The sequence below is a fragment of the Rhipicephalus microplus genome, chromosome X (assembly GCF_043290135.1).
Source record: "Rhipicephalus microplus isolate Deutch F79 chromosome X, USDA_Rmic, whole genome shotgun sequence".
In the NCBI taxonomy this organism is placed as follows: Eukaryota; Metazoa; Arthropoda; class Arachnida; order Ixodida; family Ixodidae; genus Rhipicephalus; species Rhipicephalus microplus.
The window spans coordinates 483,535,019-483,555,313 of NC_134710.1; the positions used below are offsets into that span (position 1 = coordinate 483,535,019).

General features: G+C 47.2%; 1 protein-coding gene across 3 annotated transcripts in view; it reads right to left on the minus strand.

Moving 5' to 3' along the window:
- Positions 1–19,804, minus strand: part of Mp (collagen XV/XVIII-type protein multiplexin) — a 731,849-nt gene extending 712,045 nt beyond the window's left edge. For all 3 annotated transcript variants that reach the window (XM_075880876.1, XM_075880875.1, XM_075880878.1), the window contains exon 1: positions 19,701–19,804. The gene's annotated coding sequence lies outside the window, so the exon portion shown is untranslated. The remainder of the gene's footprint in view (positions 1–19,700) is intronic.
- Between the last annotated feature and the right edge of the window lie 491 nt (positions 19,805–20,295).

A 20,295-nucleotide genomic window follows, 5' to 3' on the forward strand; every position in this document is an offset into this window, starting at 1 on the left:
ACTGACGTTAGCTACTTGGTTACCTTTTGGCTATTGTTCTGGTGCTGGCATCAACAGCTAATATACGCAAAAAATAAGCGCACCTATAGAAAAATATTAAAGACGATAGTTTGGATTGGGGTACTTCGACGCAAACATTTTGGTCTGTCTGTACATTTGTCTGTTTGTCCAGTGTAACGATGTCTCAAACGGTCTTAAACAATATCCCAAATGGCCAACCCCATCCGCAGTACCCGCCAATATTGTTCAAGTTACTGCGTTCATACTTGTGCGATTGTCAATTAAAAAGCAATGGAAGGAAGGAAGCAACAAACGGGAGAAGGAAGGGAGGTTAACCGGAAAGACATCTGATTGGCTACCCTACACAGCGGGATTAGGGAAGGGACAAGAAAGATGAGAAAGAGGGAAGACAGGGAAAAGAAAAAAAGGTGAGAGACAGTAATTTCACTGCAGCGTGTAGTACTCCACCACATGTCAGAGGCGTTAACAGAAGACCTTCTTTCTCACGAAGCACAGCAGTACTTTCACTGCCTTGTGGGCTGTCGAGAGATATGAACGTTGCTGTAATATCACCTGCACAGAAAGAGGCTGATCATCCAGTCACCGCATTGCGTTGGCAAGTACTTGTCTGTTTGAGGCAAATCGAGGACAATGGCACAGCAGGTGTTCGATATTTTCATCGGTGCCGCAAACATCGCATGCCGCACTGTCAGTCATTCCGATCAACGTGGTATGAGCTTTCGTGAAACAACTCCCAGCCAAAAGCGATAGAGAAGCGAAGCTTCACGTCGATGTAGGCCGGGTGGAGGCCGGAGTTGTAGTGAAGGGTCAAGCCCGTGCAGTCTTGTACTTCGTGTACTTGGTGTGTTCCACTCAGTCAGTGTGAGAGTGCGGGCCAGTTGACGAATCTGCCTCGCTACGTCCGCTCTTGAAAGCGGAATTGGAACGCTGTTTGTCTCTTCATGTGACGTGCGAGCAGCATGATCTGCAGAATCATTTTCACTTATACCACAATGCCCAGATAACCATTGAAAGACAATGTCGTGGCCACTTTGTATTAAGAGGTGGTGAAGTTTCACGGTTTGGTAGGTCAACTGGTCGTGGCATCCGCGTCGGAGAACTGATAGCAGGCACTGTAACGCTGGTTTTGAGTCAGAAAACACGGCCCATTTCCTTAGTCTTTCTTCAGAATTGATGAGTTCCAGTGCACTGCGCAGAGACTCAAGTTCTGCTTCGTGGACGTTGTCGCATGTGAAGTCTTAGAACACCGAGTTACCCCTTGTGATGGTATAACCACTGCTCCACCTAGACAAGACGGCGTAGTCGAGCCATCCATGTAAATGTGCACGTGGTTACTGTAGTTTTGTTCCAGTAGGAATAGATTCAGTTGTTTCGGGGCATGTGTCGGTAAGTCCGATTGCCTCCACATTCCTGGAATTATTAAGTGAACTCGCGGCCGGCTCAAGCTCCAAGGAGGAAGCAGTGGCTTTGATTCAGGTGCGTACGCCTCAGTAAACGATGAACGATGCTTGCAGACAGTGGCACCATATGTCGTGCGGGGCGTGTCAGCAGCGAAGCTCACCAAGTGGTGGGAAGGGGTCTTGGCATAATGAATATGGTGCATGCGCATTGACTCGGTAATAATATGCGTCTTTATTGAGTGATCTTGAGCGATGGCAATGGTTTCAGCCGTTGAAGCACTGCGGGGTAACCCAAGGCATATCTTAAGTGCTTGGGCTTGAATGCTCTGAATTGCGCGCAGCTTGGTCATGCCGGTGTTAGATATTGCAGGTAAGCTATACCGTAAGAATTCGATAAACGCCACTCTGTACAGTTGTAACATAGATGGTATGGGCACTCTCCAATTCTTTCCTGCAAGGAATTTCAACATGTGACATGTTGCGATCAGCCGCTTCTTCACGTAGTTTACGGGTGGAGTCCGTGACAGGTTTCTCTCTATTATGACTCCCAAGAAACCGTGGCTTCTGCTGAACAATATGTGTTCTTCTTTAATCGATATGCTGTAAGCAGACATTGGTTTCCGAGTGAACGCTACCTCTGCACATTTTCCGCAGGACACCTCTAGACCTTGTTCACGAAGGTAGCATGACGTTGTTGTAGCAGCCATCTGAAGGCAGGCGCGAAGCTGAGGCCTTGTCTCACCTGATGTCCAAACGCAGATGTCATCAGCGTAGACAGAAAGTTCTACAGTGCTAGGTAAGTGCTCGACTAGTCCAATGAGAGTTAGTTGAAAATTGTAGGGCTTAGCACTCCTCCCTGAGCAACTCCTCGGCTGCTGTAATAATCAGGTGTTGGGCAATTCGTTGTCATCATTTAGAATGATCTCAGCTGTAAGTAGCTGTACACCCACATCTATAGCTTGCCACCAAGTCCTACCGTTTCCAAAGCACTAAGAATGGCTTCAAGGGTGACATTGTCGTAAGCCCCTTAACGTATAGAAACAGGGTGGCGCAGAGTCTCTTAAAAGCTTTTTGGTGTTCAACATATGTCACATGATCAACAACGTTGTCGATTGACGAATGGCCGCGCCTGAATCCGGTCATGGATAGTGGGTAGGTTACGTAGTGCTCTAAATACCACTGCATTCGTGTTAGAATCATTCGTTCCATTGTTTCTCCCACACGACTGGCAAGTGCGATAGGACGGTATGAGGCAATATCCAAAGGAGATTTACTAGTCTTTAGAAGTGGAATGAGGCGACTTGACTTCCATGCTTGTAGAACTGTACCAGTCTGCCAGGAATCGTTGTATAGGCGTGAAAGTGCCTTGCGAGCTTCGTGTCCAAGATTACAAAGGGCACGATAGGTAATGCCGTCAGGCCCCGGTGCTCAAGAACGTCTGTACAGTGCCACTGCCACCTCTAGCTCATCCATAGAAAACTGGCATATCGAACGACTCAAAGAAGGATGACCAACGTCACCAAGCCATTTATCTGTGTTCCGCTGCATTTTCTTTTGAATGCGTCTAGCCAGCCTCACACCATCCATGCACTTTGTCCGCCGGTACCTACACTCTTCACGACCACGTATTGCGCGAAGTTTCTCAAACTCGATGTTTAAATCGGTGCGCTTGTGACTAGTCAAAAGTGAGTGAGTGGTATTCTGCAGGACATCCTTTATCGATTCCTTTAGGATACGATGAGCCGTCGGTACAACAGTGTTCCCTTAACACTTTGAATTTCAGTCAATCGGTGTATTTGAGGTCTCTTGAGGACTTGGAGCTGATGAAACCTTCTATCCACAGGTAAGTTGGAATATGGTCGCTGCCCCGCGTTTCCAGATCCGAAAACCAGTGAGTGACAAACCTGGAGAGTGACAAACTAATCTAAGGTCCAGGCAGCTGCTATAGGCTGATCCGCGTAAATGTGTAGGGCTTCCATCATTACAAACGTAGAGTTCGTACTCTGAGGCTGAGGACACCAATTTTCTTCCTCTATAGTTGACCCTGGAGCTTCCCCATAGGAAATGATGGGCAATTATTTCGCCAGTGATCACCAATGGGCTTGGAGTCGATGTCAGAATACTGCGTAAGCGCTCGAAGTGAAGCAGTCTTGATGGAGATAAGTAAGCTCCGAGAATCGTGAAAGTAACCTTATCTTTCTTTACAGTAAGACACACTTATTGATTATCTTCATCAGGCGAGACTGTGTGGTGATTATAAGTGAAGTCACGGCGCATGAATACAATAACCTTGCTGCAATCTTTGTATGAATGAAAGCATTCATATCCCGACAGTTTGAAGCAGACAGGTTGGGTTCGCAAATCATATTGATGGGGAAATGGTTCACAAATACAAACTGTCTAAAGTTAGACATGCACGACTTAGGTCGCATTCCACTGCGACTTAGGTGAAATGCATGGAATGCATGGAATTGAGTGGAATGCATGGAATGCGACTTAGATCGCATTTCATGCATTCCACTGAAAAACAGATGCATTCTTGACTTACACTCGAAACGACGGTGTCTCACTGGCCGTGGTTTTGCCCTAGAGCTGCAAGTACCGGACTCAGGGTTTCCAGCACTTGCAGTGCGGTCTGCGCAGACTAAGTCTTCATATTGCTCAGTAGGACACGCATGGCACTCATCAGCGATTACAGCAAGCTTATCATTTGATCTTCATTCGTCACATCACTGGTTCGAGGGGTCGTCGAGGGCGGCGGGATTTGATGCAACTCCGAAGTAGGTTAATTTCGTGGAAGTGAGGGCCACTGTTCGGAAGGTGTGACTGCTGTCCCTTTCTTTTGTTTGGCAGTATCCGTCTTCAGTGAGTTCGGTGTTTATGGGTCCGCCACTTTCATGGAGAATAGCATCTCTCTATCGGTAGAGCAGTCTTTTCGTGATGGTCTTAGCCCACGACGCCGTCGTCAGCGAAGTGTAGCGGCAGTTTCCCTGCGCGTTGAATTGTCCCGCACCTTACGCCTGAGTACCGCGTGCTCATTTCGCACCCGCGGGCAATCTTTGGATGAGGCTTCATGAGCGCTGTGGCAGTTTGAACATCGTAACACAGTGGCACCACGGGCCTCCTTTGAGTGAGATTAAGCGCACCGCGGACACACAACTTTGTTCTCACAGACACATTTTGCGTGTCCCATCTTGAAACACTTGTAGCATTGCAGTGGCTTTGGTACGTATGGACGCACTGAGTGGCGAACATGGCCAACTTTGACATACAAGGGAAGGCTGTCTCCCTCGAACACAAGCCTCAAGCAGCGTGAGTTGCCGACTGTGGTGATGTGCGTGATGTAAGTGCCTTCTGTAGCTGGCTTTGTTATTATTGTCAGGCCATTAGCTGGGATGGAAAGATCCACATCATAAATGACGCCTACAGTGTCATTACAACCTGTAGCGACGATTGGCCGAACTTTCACGTTGCCGATTTCTATGTGCCGAAGGCTTTGCAGTGTGCTACGGTGCGTAACGACTACGGCAAGGACATTCATCCGTGCATTGATCCTCACGTATTTGATCTTATTCGGCACGGTTTCCTCGAGAAGCACAGAAAGAACTTGCCTGTTGAGGAGTCGCAAGTTACACGCAAGGTCTTCGGGCATGAACAGCATGGTGTGCGGCCAGTGCTGTGGTGCATTAACGGTGGAAAAACTTGCCGCCGATGCCGTCCACAGCATTCTTCGTTTTGTAGTTCGATTCATGACGACCGTGAAGTCATCATCCGATGACTCGAAGCCATCCGAGTACAAATCAGTCACCTCGCTGTCCTTGTCACTTGACGCGTTGCCACGCTTCCTGGACGACGAAGCCTGGCGTGACGGTTGCCCGGCAGCAACTTTCTCAGGTGTGTCCTGGAGCATCATCGCAAAGGAGGGAGCGTTAACTCCCGGGATTTGCAGGAAAGCAAATTTAAAATACTGAGACATAGGTACAAGCGTTCTGTGAGAGAATTATTGCACATATCTGGGGCACCATAACAACACGTCAATATTTTGTATGTCTGTCTTTATACTAGACAAGGCACATATAAGTAATTCTGAGGACCGTAGCGTTTATCACAGTGCGCTGACAATGCAACGCTATGCTCAAAAAGGCAAGTGTTTCCCACGCTTTGCTAAGACTAAATCCCGTATACTTCGTAAAAGTACCGCCATCCGCTCTCCCCTCTCCGCCTTCATTTCGGCACGTTGCTTTTTTTTTCTTTCGCTCGCGACAAAGGCGCCCCCTGTAACGTGCCAAGAGCTTGTAACGTGCCAAGAGCTCTGGCGGGGAGAGGAGAAAGTGGCACAGATCGAAAGAACGCTGTACCTTTCCTTCGTAAAAGTACCGCGATGTGCTCTGCCCTCGCCGCCTCCTCTCCAGCGCGTTGTTTTTTTTTTCTTTCGCTTGTGACAGTGACGCCCCCTGTAACGCGCCACGACCTTTCTCCGGCAGAGAGGGGAGGAAGCAGCGCTGATAAAAAGAAGGCTGTACTTTTCCGAAGATACAGACGAGAGCACACCTATCTCACACCCAGGCGCCTTCGGCGGGATACCCTCGCTCCCAGAGACACCATAATTTGTTTACAACTGCCAAGTCGCGTTTCGCTAGCAAGGCAAGCAGTGGCTCTGGGAATTTAAAAAGCGAAAACGCGTCTGTTCGCGCTGCGCTCGCTTATAAAATGTCATCTGGGTACCACTGCGTTGTCATCTGGTGCGAGAACAACCAGTGCAAGAGGAAGAGATTGCTGAGCCCTGCCTGTGAAGTTCACAGCCCATCGCGGGAATCGTGCCAGTGTGGCGTTTTGTGATTGCACATTTTCCGACCAGAACGAAAAACGCTCAGCTCTGCCGCCTTAGAATACAATCTCAATCGACAGGAAAAACTACGAGCCCAGTAAGGTGTACGAGTAAATATACTTTGTGCGTTTATTCAAGCGCGACTCCAGCTGTTCCGCTTTGCAGCGGCGACTTGCGTGCAGTATGCTTGTAGTATGCGGCACAAAACTATTGCCGTACTCTTTCGCAGGCCACGTGTGTACAATGGAATGTACGTATTACGACTCACGCGTGGATGAACGCACCACGCATGTTTAGTACAACTGTAACGGCCTACTATCGCAATGCAAAGAGACGTAGGTGGCGCAGAAAAGAAGGCTTTCGACTCGGTCGAACTGCGACATGCCTCGACTGTCACTAGGCGATTCTATATGTGGTTTCAGCCAGCGTCACCATAGCATTTTAAAATCTCGTTCTGGCTGGCACTTTTGCACCACGTGTGTGTTCCGTGTGCCCGGCAGGACTGGCAATTGATACACATGCGGTGCATGAGCGTAAATTGGAGCCAGATTCTAGTGCTACGTTGACGCCGGCTTACAGCACGAATTCCACCTTGTGACAGCCAAGGCATGCCGCAGTTAAGGCTTTTCGCTGTTCGCGTTTGTTTCACAAGTGAGATAATACGTACCAGGTGAAGTTGCTTCCGCAGTCTGGAATGCACGTGCTGCAGACATTCCGGACTGTCGAGAAAGGTCTCCTCGAGGTTTCACACGAAATCAGCACCAAATTCCCGTAAAAGAACAGCGCGAAACATGCTTCCAGCCGGACTCGGGTGTGAAGTTTCATGTTTGATTTGCAGATCTCTGCTCGTTTTGCAGTTGAGGGTGTTGCTTCGCCGCACTTGCAATAGATGGCGCCACGCGCTTTTCACTATGGCAGCAAGCACTGAGCTCACTGTGTTCTGGTGTATCGGGGCTTTAGCTAAGACTACACGGCGGCGGCACCTGCCCATCGCTTTGCGTTCTACACCTTATCGCCTCTGAAACGGGCGCGCACGCCTTCCTTCGTATTTGAAGATAACTGCCAGATAGCGCTTGTCTCTAACGCGCCTCGATGCGCTCATTCGTCTTTACTGCACGCATCAAGACACTAACTCAGCGCGCCCAGAATACCATTCACCGATGTTCTCGCGCAGAACACCAAATAAACTTTCTGTTCACTTTCTACAGACACAACACTATCCTCTTTCGACAACATTTGCAGTGAAACATGCAGAAAATACGGGGGCAATTTTTAAAGTGCTCATTCATACGGCCGGGTGTAACTTCCTCAGTGCATTGGCATTTTTTTACTCGCCATAGTTTTCACAAAAACGATGGAACTGATACAGGTTAGGCAGCAGCGAGCAACTCGTTCAGACGTTGTAGCCGCTATCCGCCTTACGTGCTAATGCTCTGAAATGTATGGGTGGTGTCACCATCGGAACCATAGAGTAACATAAAAATTACAACACTGGTCTCTCAAGCGAAAAGCAACGGTGCTACGCAGCTTCACGCCAGCCGTAAGATGGCAAAACATCACTCACTGGTTCAAGGAAACACGCGTACTAGTTATTTACTTCACTACCATTTCAAGTGCATTATGTGTCTATGTATTTTGCGATTGTGATTGTGGCATGGTAGAAATACATAGGGCGTGAAACTTGGAACAAAAAGTGTCGGAAACCTATTGTCACAGCCATCAACGCCCGCCGACGATTGAAGCGAGACTAGGTGAGGAAGGGACTAACAACCAAAACTAAAAACTTAATACAAGTTCTTCAAAAGTTGATTGATTTGATTGATTTCTGGGGTTTAACGTCTAAAAACCACCATACGATTATGAGAGACGCCGTAGTGGAGGGCTCCGGAAATTTCGACCTCCTGGGGTTCTTTAACGTGCACCCAAATCTGAGCACACGGGCCTACAACATTTCCGCCTCCGTCGAAAATGCAGCTGCTGCAGCCAGGATCCGAACCCACGACCTGCGGGTCAGCAGCCGAGTGCCTTAGCCACTAACCACCACGGCGGGGCTCTTCTTCAAAAGTCAAAATTTTATATATGTCAAAGTTAACTATAAACTCATCTTATACGGTGAATCTCACGCCTAGTGAAGTGGTTGACTGCCTCGGTTTTTCGTCAAGTGCCATGATGGGGAGGGGGGGAGGACGTATCCAGGCAATTCGCTATCAGAGCTTGCGTTTAGTTCAGCGGGCTCTTTGGTTCGGCGCATTGCCAGGTCAACGAGACATCATTCTCTTTTTCGTTATGGTTTCGTGCGGACCTTCAGTAGTTCACTTACTTCTTATGCGTTGTTTACTGGTGTGACATTTTAGAGCTGGACTAGCTCACAGAATGTGAAGATAGGCCCTCCTGGGAATGCCGACTGCTTTCGCTGGTGCACGGCCAGCGTGCCCTCACTTTTTGTGACGGTGTACGCGACACGCTAAGCGTTGAGACGCAGTACTCTACGGCTGCCAAAGCAATATTTTCAAAGCTGCCGTCACGCTGCAATGGTTTTAGGCGATTGGACAACGTGGGTTTGCGAACTATTATGCTATTGTGCCCGCGAACACTTGTCTCACAATTGCCTCTGCATAGTTCTTTCTCCATAATGTAAGTACGTTATTTTGCCAAAAGAAAAAAACCTTGCTACCTAAGTCTTTGTTTTTTTTCTCCCGCATGCAATTAGCGAGCTACAAGGTGAATAAAATCGTGTCAGAATAACGGCACGTATTAGGTCATCACTTAAGAAAATTTTCAATTTCGTGCCATATAGGGTGAACGCACGACGTCACTACCGCTTCGGTTGTGACGTCATACTTCCTTTTTTTTACTTTTTGTTTGCTGTTAGTTGTCTTTTCTTCACGTAGATGGCGAGGGTGGACGAGCCGCTGACTACTTGATCCGTGGGCTGCTAAGGAAGTCACACTACCAGTTTATGTATACCTTGATTGTGGTCTCAATCCGCCTTTAACGTCTGCGATTTTGTGGTGAGCTATCGCCAGGCTAATAAAGGTAATAGTGCACTTGAAGTTGTAAAAGACTATGTCTACTTAGGGCAGGTAATAACCGCAGAGCCGAACCACGAGATTGAAATAACTAGAAGAATAAGAATGGGGTGGAGCACATTCGGCAAGCACTCTCAAATTATGACAGGTAGATTGCCACTATCCCTCAAGAGGAAGGTATATAACAGCTGTATCTTGCCGGTACTTAGCTACGGAGCAGAAACCTGGAGACTTACAAAGAGGGTTCAGCTTAAATTGAGGACGACGCAGCGAGCAATGGAAAGAAAAATGGTAGGTGTAACCTTAAGAGACAAGAAGAGAGCAGAGTGGATTAGGGAACAAACGGTGGTTAAGGATATCATAGCTGAAATCAAGAAGAAGAAATGGACATGGGCAGGGCATGTAGCGCGTAGACAGGATAACCGCTGGTCATTAAGGGTAACTGACTGGATTCCCAGAGAAGGTAAGCGGGTTAGGGGGAGACAGAAGGTTAGGTGGGCAGATGAGATTAAGAAGTTTGCGGGTATAAATTGGAAGCAGCAAGCACAGGACCGGGTTAACTGGCGGAACATGGGAGAGGCCTTTGTCCTGCAGTGGACGTAGTCAGGCTGATGATGATGATGATGATGATGATCGCCAGGCTGGTATCAGACCTGAATCAGATGCGAGGGAAGTGCACATGGTGTCGACGCGACGGCGACGTTGTCACGCTCCGTGTTAATGAGCATTTAGGGCAATGAAGTACGGGGAGCAGCAGGGAGACACCACAAAAGATGTGTGCTAATGTGCCCGGCATGCGTCGTGGTCTTCACTTGTTTCGTCTGCCTCTCAGCTTGGATGCTGCTAGGTATGAACGCCTTCATTACTTTGTAAAGTGCGTATTGCATTCGTCATTGAAGCCTTAAAGTAATATATCTTTCACATTGTGCTGTTCGGCACATAAAGCTTTTTTTGTGCTCTTCACTTCGCGCATTATTTTCGTGGATTGCTTGAAACAAAAACAAAACCTGTTAGCAATGCTGCGCAGCACGTTTACGACAAAATCGTTTCCTGGCTCCAGAAAATGAGTCGCCGCTCACATCGTCAGGTTTTCTTTGTGCTCGTACATGTAATTGAATTCAGTGCATGCGTGAGATTTTGTGAAAAGTGCAGCTATGCTCAGTATCGTTATCTGTACCGTTCGCAAATTGCTTGAAGATCTAAAGAGCACAATAAGAAAGAAGTGGTGAATCAATAAAAATGTTTGCTTGTGAAAGCTATGCCATAATCTTTGAATAAACACTACTGCCTAGTTAACGGCTCGCGTGACACCTAAAACTGCTTTGTTTTTGCTGCAGAAACGACTTGTGACAGTTTTTTGCGAAATTAGCAGTGTAAAGTGTGCAGGATAAAATTAGTGCGAAGGTGGGAAAGAAGACGTAGCAGACATTTTTCTTTTCCTTTTTCGGTTCATGCTGGAGCCAAGTTCTCAGGCAACTACTGCCATGTCGCGTTGTGCACTGTATCTGTAGTTGTGTGCGTTTATTGCAGTTTTACTGTGCTGCGGTTCTTTTAATATTGTTGCCTATATGTTTATTTCTTGTGTGTAATTTATAGCTATGATGTGGCAGCTTTATTTTCACGTTTCGTAGTGCCATGAACCTCTCTCTGTGTCTGCGTTTATTAAACATTAACAAAGAGGGCATGTGCTTACCAAGAATATGACTTGACAATAAAATTGTTCGCTCCTCCAATGACTTATGTTTCAATTAAAATGTGTGCATGGACGCCCATTGGCATCGTGTGCTTGCTGCTCTAGCAGTGCAGCTTACACGAAGCTCATCGATGCATGCAAACGAAGCGTTAAAATAAAATTAAAGTATGGCCTCAGATACATGAATGCGCGTAGAAGCGGTCTCAGAGGCTGTATAATTTTCCTATTCATTACAAAATGGCCTTCGAGACGGTCTTTTTTGTGGTCTGCCATCTTGGAGGCTGTAAAGTTTGCACGCACCCGCTTGGTGCGCTGTGAACCCAAATCAGCCGCAGGGGCCTATGTAAGTGTCCTCCTTTAACCTTCAATATCACGTTATGGCAAGTGTGTATACTAGAGCATGGGGAGTGGCCGGAACGGCCGCAGCATTAATGCACAGAAAGTGAAGCCCCAACAGGTCAATTCATTCATGGCGCTCTGGTCGGTAGTCGGCAATGTGTCGTTGTTTTAAGAGTTGCGTGCGGCTTCGCCGAAGTGGTGCAGGAGCATAATGCCCTCTCCCCACTGAAGAGACCCGGGTTCAAATAGCAGCTTTAGATGCTAAATTTTTTTCTCAGTATCACTTGTTGCAGTTATGCTTGTTTAGCTTTGCCTCTTTATTTTAGCTCCAGTAGCTACGTATTGCTACAAAAGGTAACGCTAAATGCGGAGCATACAGCCCCGCCGCTGTGGTTTAGTGGCAGAGGTGCTCCGCTGCTGACCCGCAGGTCACGGCATCGTATCCCGGCTGCGGCGGCTCCATCTTCTACGGAGGTGAACATTCTGTTGGCCCGTGTGCTCAGGTGTGGATTCATGTTAGAAACCCAGGTGGTCCGAATTTCTGGAGCCCTCCAGTATGTCGTTTCTCGTAATCATATGGTAGTTCTGAAACGTTAAACCCCACATACCTGAATGTGAAGTTCAGAAGAAGAAATTTGACAGTGAGCGTATTACGGCGAGTGACGAATACAGCGTAAATGTTCGTAATTATTCATTATTAAAAAGATACGTTGAAGAAATGAGTTGTAAACAATACTGCATTTGTATCCTCAATGCCGACACGTTCCCCTTGTGATCGCTTTATTAATGTTACCAGCCAAATAAATAGCTTCTCCTCCAGTGTCAGGAGGAACACTGGAAGGACTGGCGTAACATCGATCCTTTTGCAACGTTGAGAATCTTGTGGTTTCCCGCTGCCCAAAGATCATAAACTTTTAGTTTTCACTTTGAAGCAAGCCAGCGACCGGCGATAGGATGCAGCTCATCGAGCACACGCAGAACGAATCCAGGGCATATATAGACTGGTAGCGAAGGCTCCATAGAAGCCCATACGTTCAGAAAATGGTTGCTGATCAGCTGCTCATGGGGCTTAGCGTCATCTTTGTGAGGAGGAAACACTTCCGGCGGAACAAAAAACAAAGTGGATGTGACGCAATAGCCGGTAAACAAGTGACGTCATTCTGTGTGCACCAGCGCGAAATTTAATCTCAAATTAATTTCAATGGGCTCCTGATCGCCAAGGACTCACGCTAAGGCGATCGCTGGCGAATCATCTACGAGTGCGCTTCAAGTGAACGCCAGCTAATCTAATACGGACTCATGACTAAATAGTGCTATTTAAGTGTACTACCGTTGCCTGTGCCTGGGTTTTACAAAGAAACCTATTATTCTAAGTCTCATTCACCGTTCGTGGCATCCGCCGGTCGTGGCATCTTTCTTTGATGGATTAAGGCCACCAACAGCGTAGCAGCGTATGCATGTGATATCTGCAGCGTGGCTTCTTTGTTTCACACATACGCAGATTTTTTAGCATGCACGATGACCTTATTCCACAAACTGCTGTACAATCAACTCGCATTCCCATTTATTACATCTGACCTTTTGCAGAATAATAATGCGACCAGGTTTGTGGCTGATAAAAATTTCCCGTTACCCCCCGCTCATACTAATTATAGGCAAGAAACTTCCGCTTTCAGTGCGATATCCTTTTGGAATTCGTTACCTTCTAGCATTAAGCGTTGCACTTCAATTCCTTTGTTCAAAAAGTCCGTCAAAATTCATTTTCTCGAATACCATTACTTGTGATCGTTTACCTGTTTGACTTCTTTGTTCTTCGTTTTTTTATACACCTTGTTGCGTGTTTTGGCTTGATTTGCGATATAAAAAATGCATTTTGATGTCCGTATATTGTAAGAATTTTCTGTTGCCCTGTATAAATTTTACCGTCGATTTGTATCGACAAACCGAGGGTCCCACTAAAGTCTCTGGCTCTGGGGCCCTCATCTGTATATCTTAAATTTTGTACCTTGTCTTTGTAAAATAAATAATAAACTTGAAACTTGAAAATTTTGATTTGTTTTAGCAGGAAGAAATCACGCCTATAGTCACGCCAGAATGATGACATTTTAGTTCTATTCAATGGTCACAATAAATCAAATTTATCACACTGCACAAAATGCTAATAAGAACAAAAAAATCTGCGGACACATGTGTTTTCCTATTTTTTTGCATTACATTCCAATACATTATTGCTACGTATGCGAATGAACACGTGCGAATTGCACCGTGATAGATAGATTGGCAATTCACTCACCGATAACGCGAATAGTAAACACTGCATGCTCAAGCAGGAAACCATGCTGCAGGAATATTGATGGATGAAAGTCCAGCGAGCAGTGCATTCCGAACCATTGTCCTTGTTTCTTATCTAGAAGACACGGGTCATCAGGCATACGTTTATTGCTACTGCATCCTTACACAGCGCATCGTTTCCACAGCTAACGATGAAAGCACACAGCGTTTAATGCAATTTCCATCGTTCCGCTGCCCGTTGAACACTGCACTGAAGACGTTGGCCAACGATAAAATGCACCTGACAATTTCGCGCACAACATAGAATGTAAGCAAGCGCAGAACACTAAAACACGTTAGATGGTGTGTCTTCACAGACGAATGTTACGAGCGGGCCTTGCCATATGTGTACCCATGTAGTGCAAGGGCTGCATTGAGTAATAGTAGCATGGACAACGGTCGCTAGACAAAATATTTTTCATCGTAATAAAAACTGTCAAATTCTTTGTTCATTACACCTAAATATATTCTTGGGGGAAAGAAATGCCATTTGTAGAACATAATGATTACTTCGACTGAATAAAACTTGCTTTTTCTCTATTAGTGTTTGTTCTCTCCAAACATAGTCGCGTGTCAATCGCAGCTCCCATAACTCTCCATACTGATGTCGCTAGCAATAGCTTCTCAACCGCTTTTCGCCTGAGCCTTCGCGACCTAATTAAGTAGACCTCGACTAATCTCCTATTCACTAAAATGTCGGAAGCCTTTATGTTTTTACGGAATCCCGTGCGGTAGCGCTGCATATAAATGCGCTCACTGCCAAATTTCTTTTTTACTACATATTTTGCGTCACTTTTTGTGTGCATATCAACTGAAGCAAGACTTAAGAAATGAAGACAAAACAATACAGCTGTGAAACTGACACTAAGATTAAAAACGCGCCATTTACAACTGTGATTAAAGCCCGGCTTTTTTAAGTGGTAAGTGGGCATTTTACTTCTGCACCACTTTGGCTAGCCTCGCCCCGGTGGTCTAGTGGCTAAGGTACTCGGCTGCTGACCCGAAGGTCGCCGGATTGAATCCCGGCTGCGGCGGCTGCATTTCTGATGGAGGCGGAAATGTTGTAATCCCGTGTGCTCAGATTCAGGTGCACGTTAAACCACCCCAGGTGGTCTAAATTTCCGGAGCCCTCCATTACGGCGTCTCTCATAATCATATGGTGTTTTTGGGACGTGAAACCCCACAAATCTATCAATCATCAACCACTTTGGCAGAGCCATGCACCATTTTTAAAACAACGACACATTGCAGACTACCGAACATAGCGCCCGAAGCGGACTGACCCTATTTGGGCTTTACTTTTCGAAGGCCGGTCTCTGTTCTAGTACAGTCTAAGGGCTGGTTCACGCTAGCGGTAAGCCTGCCGTAACGGCGCAGTAGAGCTACTCGAATTGCACGGCAAGCTCCTCCGACAAACATGGCTACCCTTCCGTCCGTATGCAAGCATGCCTCACCGTTAGACGTGCTCAGGGCGCCGTGTGTGGCTGTTTGCCACGCGCACGTCTGCCGTTCTTCGCCGTTCGAAAAGTGGGTCCCAGGCACATTTTTGTGCCGTTTGCAGGAGAGAGGTTTAGCCAATCAGCGACGGAGGAGCGACATGACTTAGCCACGTCGTCTGCTTTCGCCTCCCCGAATTGTCGGCGTCTTCCGCGGGACACTTCAAACTGCTTGCTTCTTGCTCAGCGTTTTTCATGATATATCGCACCTGTTGTTCCCAGACTACGTTCCAGTAGCGAATAGAGCATTTTCGCCTGTCCGGTATTTAAAAAAGCGCAGAGCAAACCAGAATGGCGTCCCCAAAGCAGGCGCTTGGACAAGTGGCGCCTGCTATCAAGCGTTAGCAACAAAAAAACATGTAATGTATGCCCTCTAAGGTTTGGTAAGGCTTGCTTAGGCTTAGAACATCAATTATTTGAGTATAGTTTTCAAAAACGGTGCCGAATTGAGTTGAGAAAACTCAATATTCGGTGCTTGGCTTCATCAGGTTTTGCGAGGCTGGCTGCGCTTATGCTAATAAACTGGTATAACTAACGAAACAAGCCTGGCGCTGGAACGGGCGCCGTCGCTACATAAAAAAGAATACAAAATTGGCCCCGTATCTTAAGGTTAATCTGCAGATGTCGTTGAAAGACGATAATCTTGCGTGTGGAGAGAGTGAACAAAACAATTATTTGATGTTCTGCGCAAGAAAATCGGTTAATGGTATTTTGGAGGCACTGCGTTACACTGCCTCGAGCGTGCAGCGAAAGCGAACGAGCGCATCAAGCCCGTCACGCGTGAGACATGAGCGCCATCTGGCATTTTTTTGCGGAAAACGAAACACGTGGCTTTGAGCCGGGTGTGCGCGCCCGTCTCAGAGGTGATAAGGTGTAGAACGCAAAACGACGGGTAGGTGCCACCACCGTCTCGTTTTAGCAATGCGTTCGAAACACTCGTCTTTTCCTGCAAGTGTTGCATGGTCAGCACAGCGTGATAAGCGCTATGGTCCTTAAAATTAGTTAAGTATGCCTTTTCTCGTAAAAGGTGCACATGCAGAATATATACGTGCTGTTATGGTGTCCCAGACATGCGCAATAATTGCTTTTTAATTGACAATTGCACAAGTATGAACGCTAAATCTTGAGCAACATTGGGGGGCGCTGCGGATGGGGTCGACCGTTTCAAGTACCCGGTGCCGTTAAGAGTGGATAGACAAATGTACAGACAGACAGACAGAGAGACCAAAATTTTCGCGTCGAAGGTCCCCAAGAAAGACTATCGTCTTTAAAATGGCACTAATTTGACGGAGCAACGCCTCCTGTATTATCAATACCAGCAAGATAAGCCCGATCCTGCCGTTTACCACCTTTTCCTGCTCTCGCCCGTCGCATAGCCTTCGCGTGTGTTTTGCTGTCATGGGTGAGGGAGCCCCCTCATGACGTGCCTCACGACGGAAATCGTCCGAAGTAATTTTCGTTGAGATATGTACAGATCCGTGGGGCAGCGTCTTGCATTCCTCGTGTTGACCATGTTGATGGTCACGCTGGCTCTGTAAAAGATACGGTGTTTTGAGAGAGCGCGTCACTGTTCGAGATGCTATGCGGGCAACTAACGGGGAAGCATCACTGCTTCTAGAAGCGCCGCGCTGTGATGCGGTGAAAGTGTTGCTTCGAGCTAAAAAAAAAAAGAAGCACGAAGGAACAAATTTGACAGGCGTCCAATATTGTAATAGGAAACACGTCTATTTCATCTCCGGGGGAAAGCACTCGGAGGCACGTAGCGCAAGCAGCGCAGCCCCTCTGCAGCGTCGTATCACGACCATTCTCTGAACTAAAGCGCAACCACCGGTCCCGTTGATAAGCGCGTGTTTGCACTGCAATTGAAAAAAATAAAGGATGCGTTGGATGGAGCAAGGACAGCGACACCCAGATGTCCTTTCGGCAACGAGCGCGTCGCAGAAAGCGACGTGAGAGGGCCACTGATACGATGGGACGCGCAAGCACGCCGCAGCAGGCGTCTCGTCACTAGATAGCGCGTCGATACCCTCGGTCACGCGATCCTGTGATCTGCACCAACGTTTTTAGATACTTCGGTCTGCACACGCTCACACCTTACGCTCACACCTGTACGTAATTCTGAGCGCAAACCGCGCCTGTGGTGTTCGAGAAGCTTGGGGACTGTAGAAGATCATTTCGTTCAGATTATACCCACTTCGCAAACATTACAGATTATCTGGAACCCACGCGGCCGCTAGCGATAGCGCTAGAATATTCAATAGCACGTGTATAAATGCCGACGCGCTTCACCACTTGTCAGCTGATCGACTGCCAACGCTCCGTTCGCCGCTATCAGTGCCAGTGTCTTCCTACAATCTGACTTTACTTTTACGTGGCCACAAGTTCAGCCAAATAAATAGTTTAATATTCGACCTACTGTCTGCTTCCTTCATCGACGTCACGACCCCGTGACAATATAACGTCTACCATCCGCATCTGATTCAGCTGGCCTTCGGGTTGAGCGTGACTGAAATCATTCTTTTATTGCTATTATCATGCAGGTTACATTCAAGTCGGAGATGAAATCTTGAAGTGACAAAATATCATTCGCTGTCACTCGAGTACATGTCATCTTGTAGGTTGCAACAGCACTTGCAGCCTTGAAGCTGGCAAAACATGCGGCGCTCCGAAGATTCTTCATCACAGTGCCACTAAGAAGGGTATATTAGAGACTTCTTAATTCTGAAATAAATGCTGCCTACTGCGGAGTGAGTCACTTACATAACGCGAAGGCAGCGACCTTTCGAAGAATGAGCATGCCGTCCGCCGCCTAACGAGGTCATTTGGCTTCATATGCGTAACCTCGTAAAAACGCATTATTTTTGTACCTTTAAAGACACCCATTGGTCGACCATGTGTGTACAGTATTAACGCCACGATTTACTCTATTACGCAAACAAAGGCGTGCTCAGTGGTCCCTGCTTTGTCGATGAACCTTTACAGGAGCCTGGTTCTAGTTCGGCGACAAACCAGTGACTACCATGAGCCACTTCTTTCATGAAGAACTCCTAGCTGTCCCGCGTTCAAAGACGACGTTTCTTTCTCGCTTTCACTGCAGGCCAAATCTCCACCTATTTCCAGAAAACATGCGTCAGCTCTGAGCGTGGAGCGTATACATCAGGATTCCACGCTCCTCGGCGGCAAGCGCGAAATCTTCGCTTGCGCAGTCGAAAAGACAAAATTAGTTGAAATCAGTTGATCGTGCGCGGTAGCCATACGAGACATGGAAGAATGGGTAGGTGGCAGCGTTCACGTGAATCACCATTCTAACGTCACGAAGTACGCCGGAAAGACGAGAAACGCCACGACAAAATAACTTTTACTCTCAGAGGCTGGTGAGGGAGCCTTTAACAAAGGAATTCGAGACTCAAAAGACAGCCCCTTGGGGAACCGAACCACGCTGAAGTGGCCTGCAGACAATCGTAACATGAAAGGGTTCAACGTCCGGTAGGAAAATAGGTCGCAGTGTTAACGCAGTTCCCTCTCTTGAGTGCTCGCTAAAACTGAGGCCTACAACGACGTCTTTACACAACTGTCTCCAAGAATATAAGAGCAGCGAAGGTCGACTAGGTCAAATCTTCAATTGTGGCAGGCTATGCAATAGCTTTTATCGTGCATACAGTAACACACTCTGCTACATCACGCAAAACTCTCCCGCCGGGCTCCAGTTAGCCTCAACTATAGGTTTGGCCAGAAGCCAGGCCGGCCATGTGGTAGCTATATTGTACTTGTTTCCTTCGCTGTCTTCCGGGTAGAGCCGACGACTGGGGCGGCTGGAAAAGTAGCTGAAATGCCAGTACTTCTCAATTTTAACTAAGACAACATGCTAGAGTAAAGTCAGCGTTTGCTCCTTGCACCCTAAACTGGTCTCTTTTTGCGCAAGAAAACACCTATTACGACAGCAATCAACCAGCTCAACGTACTACTGTTCTGTTGACTTTTGGGAATATGTGGTTAAGGTTAGGGGGTATTCGAAGGAGATATTTACTTTCAAGGTAAACTCTATATACTTGTAAGGCAGGTTGCTCGTGCTCACACGGAGTTCCGTTTAGATCACGTTCGTGGCAAAAGGCTGCGACTGCTCAGTTGTCATGTGCACAAGTGTCCTCTTTCAGTTCACAAAAAGCATCAGCTATACGAACCTTCTAGCCGATTAAAAAGATAGAGCCTACACTTTACCAGGGGTTTAACATCACCGTCTAGAAGCCATCAATCATCTGAAGATAAAAAATCCCTCGAAACAGTGAGTTCGTGTTTTTTGCCTGAAAACAATCTCAGAGTGAATGAGAGGCTTTTGTACGTAAGCCACTAGAAGCACCTAGTTTAAAACCTCATATTGACCATTGCCGACGCATAACGCACAGCAAGATTTTTGGCACTTTGTCAAAAGGCACCAGTGCGCATGTCCTGCCCTTTTTTCTTTCCTGCTCGTTTTACGAAAAAAACCAACAGTCGAGTGGGAGTGTTGGCTTGTTTCGCTGTAAGTCGAGCGCGCGGTAAATAGCGGAGGTTTGAGCTGCTCACCGGGGCCTGTGTCCCAAGCGCCACGAGGTTCCTCCGCTCGGCCGCCGGCAACGCTGGCCCACACGTGCAGCTCCGCTTGAAGCTAGCAGCGCGAGTGGTACCGAACGGCGAAGGGAATGCACGAGAGGTGAGCCGATGGGGTGGCGCCACCGGCTGCAGAGGGAGGATAGCGCCTCCTTTCGCGCGGCTCATTGATGCGGCCCTATTCCGGGCGTCGCTTACAGACATCACTGCAGAACAACATCTATAAAAGGTACTTTCTGCCCCGGGGTCACTCCTACATCCCGTTTCTTTTTCGTTTTTTTTTTCCTCCTTTGGATGTTTCCAAAAAATGCCTGTGTTTCATCGTCGCAATACGTTAGAAGTTTAATTTCAGAGCAAGATGTCCTCAAGTTTCCTAAATAACGCAATGGAATCAAACATAACGACCGTATAAATTCAGGCTGACAGACACACCTGCGCGTTCTGCTGTAGTGGCTTCCGCGTCCTAACTCTACGCCGACGCCCAGCTGAGCTTGTTAAGTTACACAGTACTCAATAAGGCTTAAGGCTCAAACTGGAAGAAGCGGGCCATACACAATCTCATATAAGACAT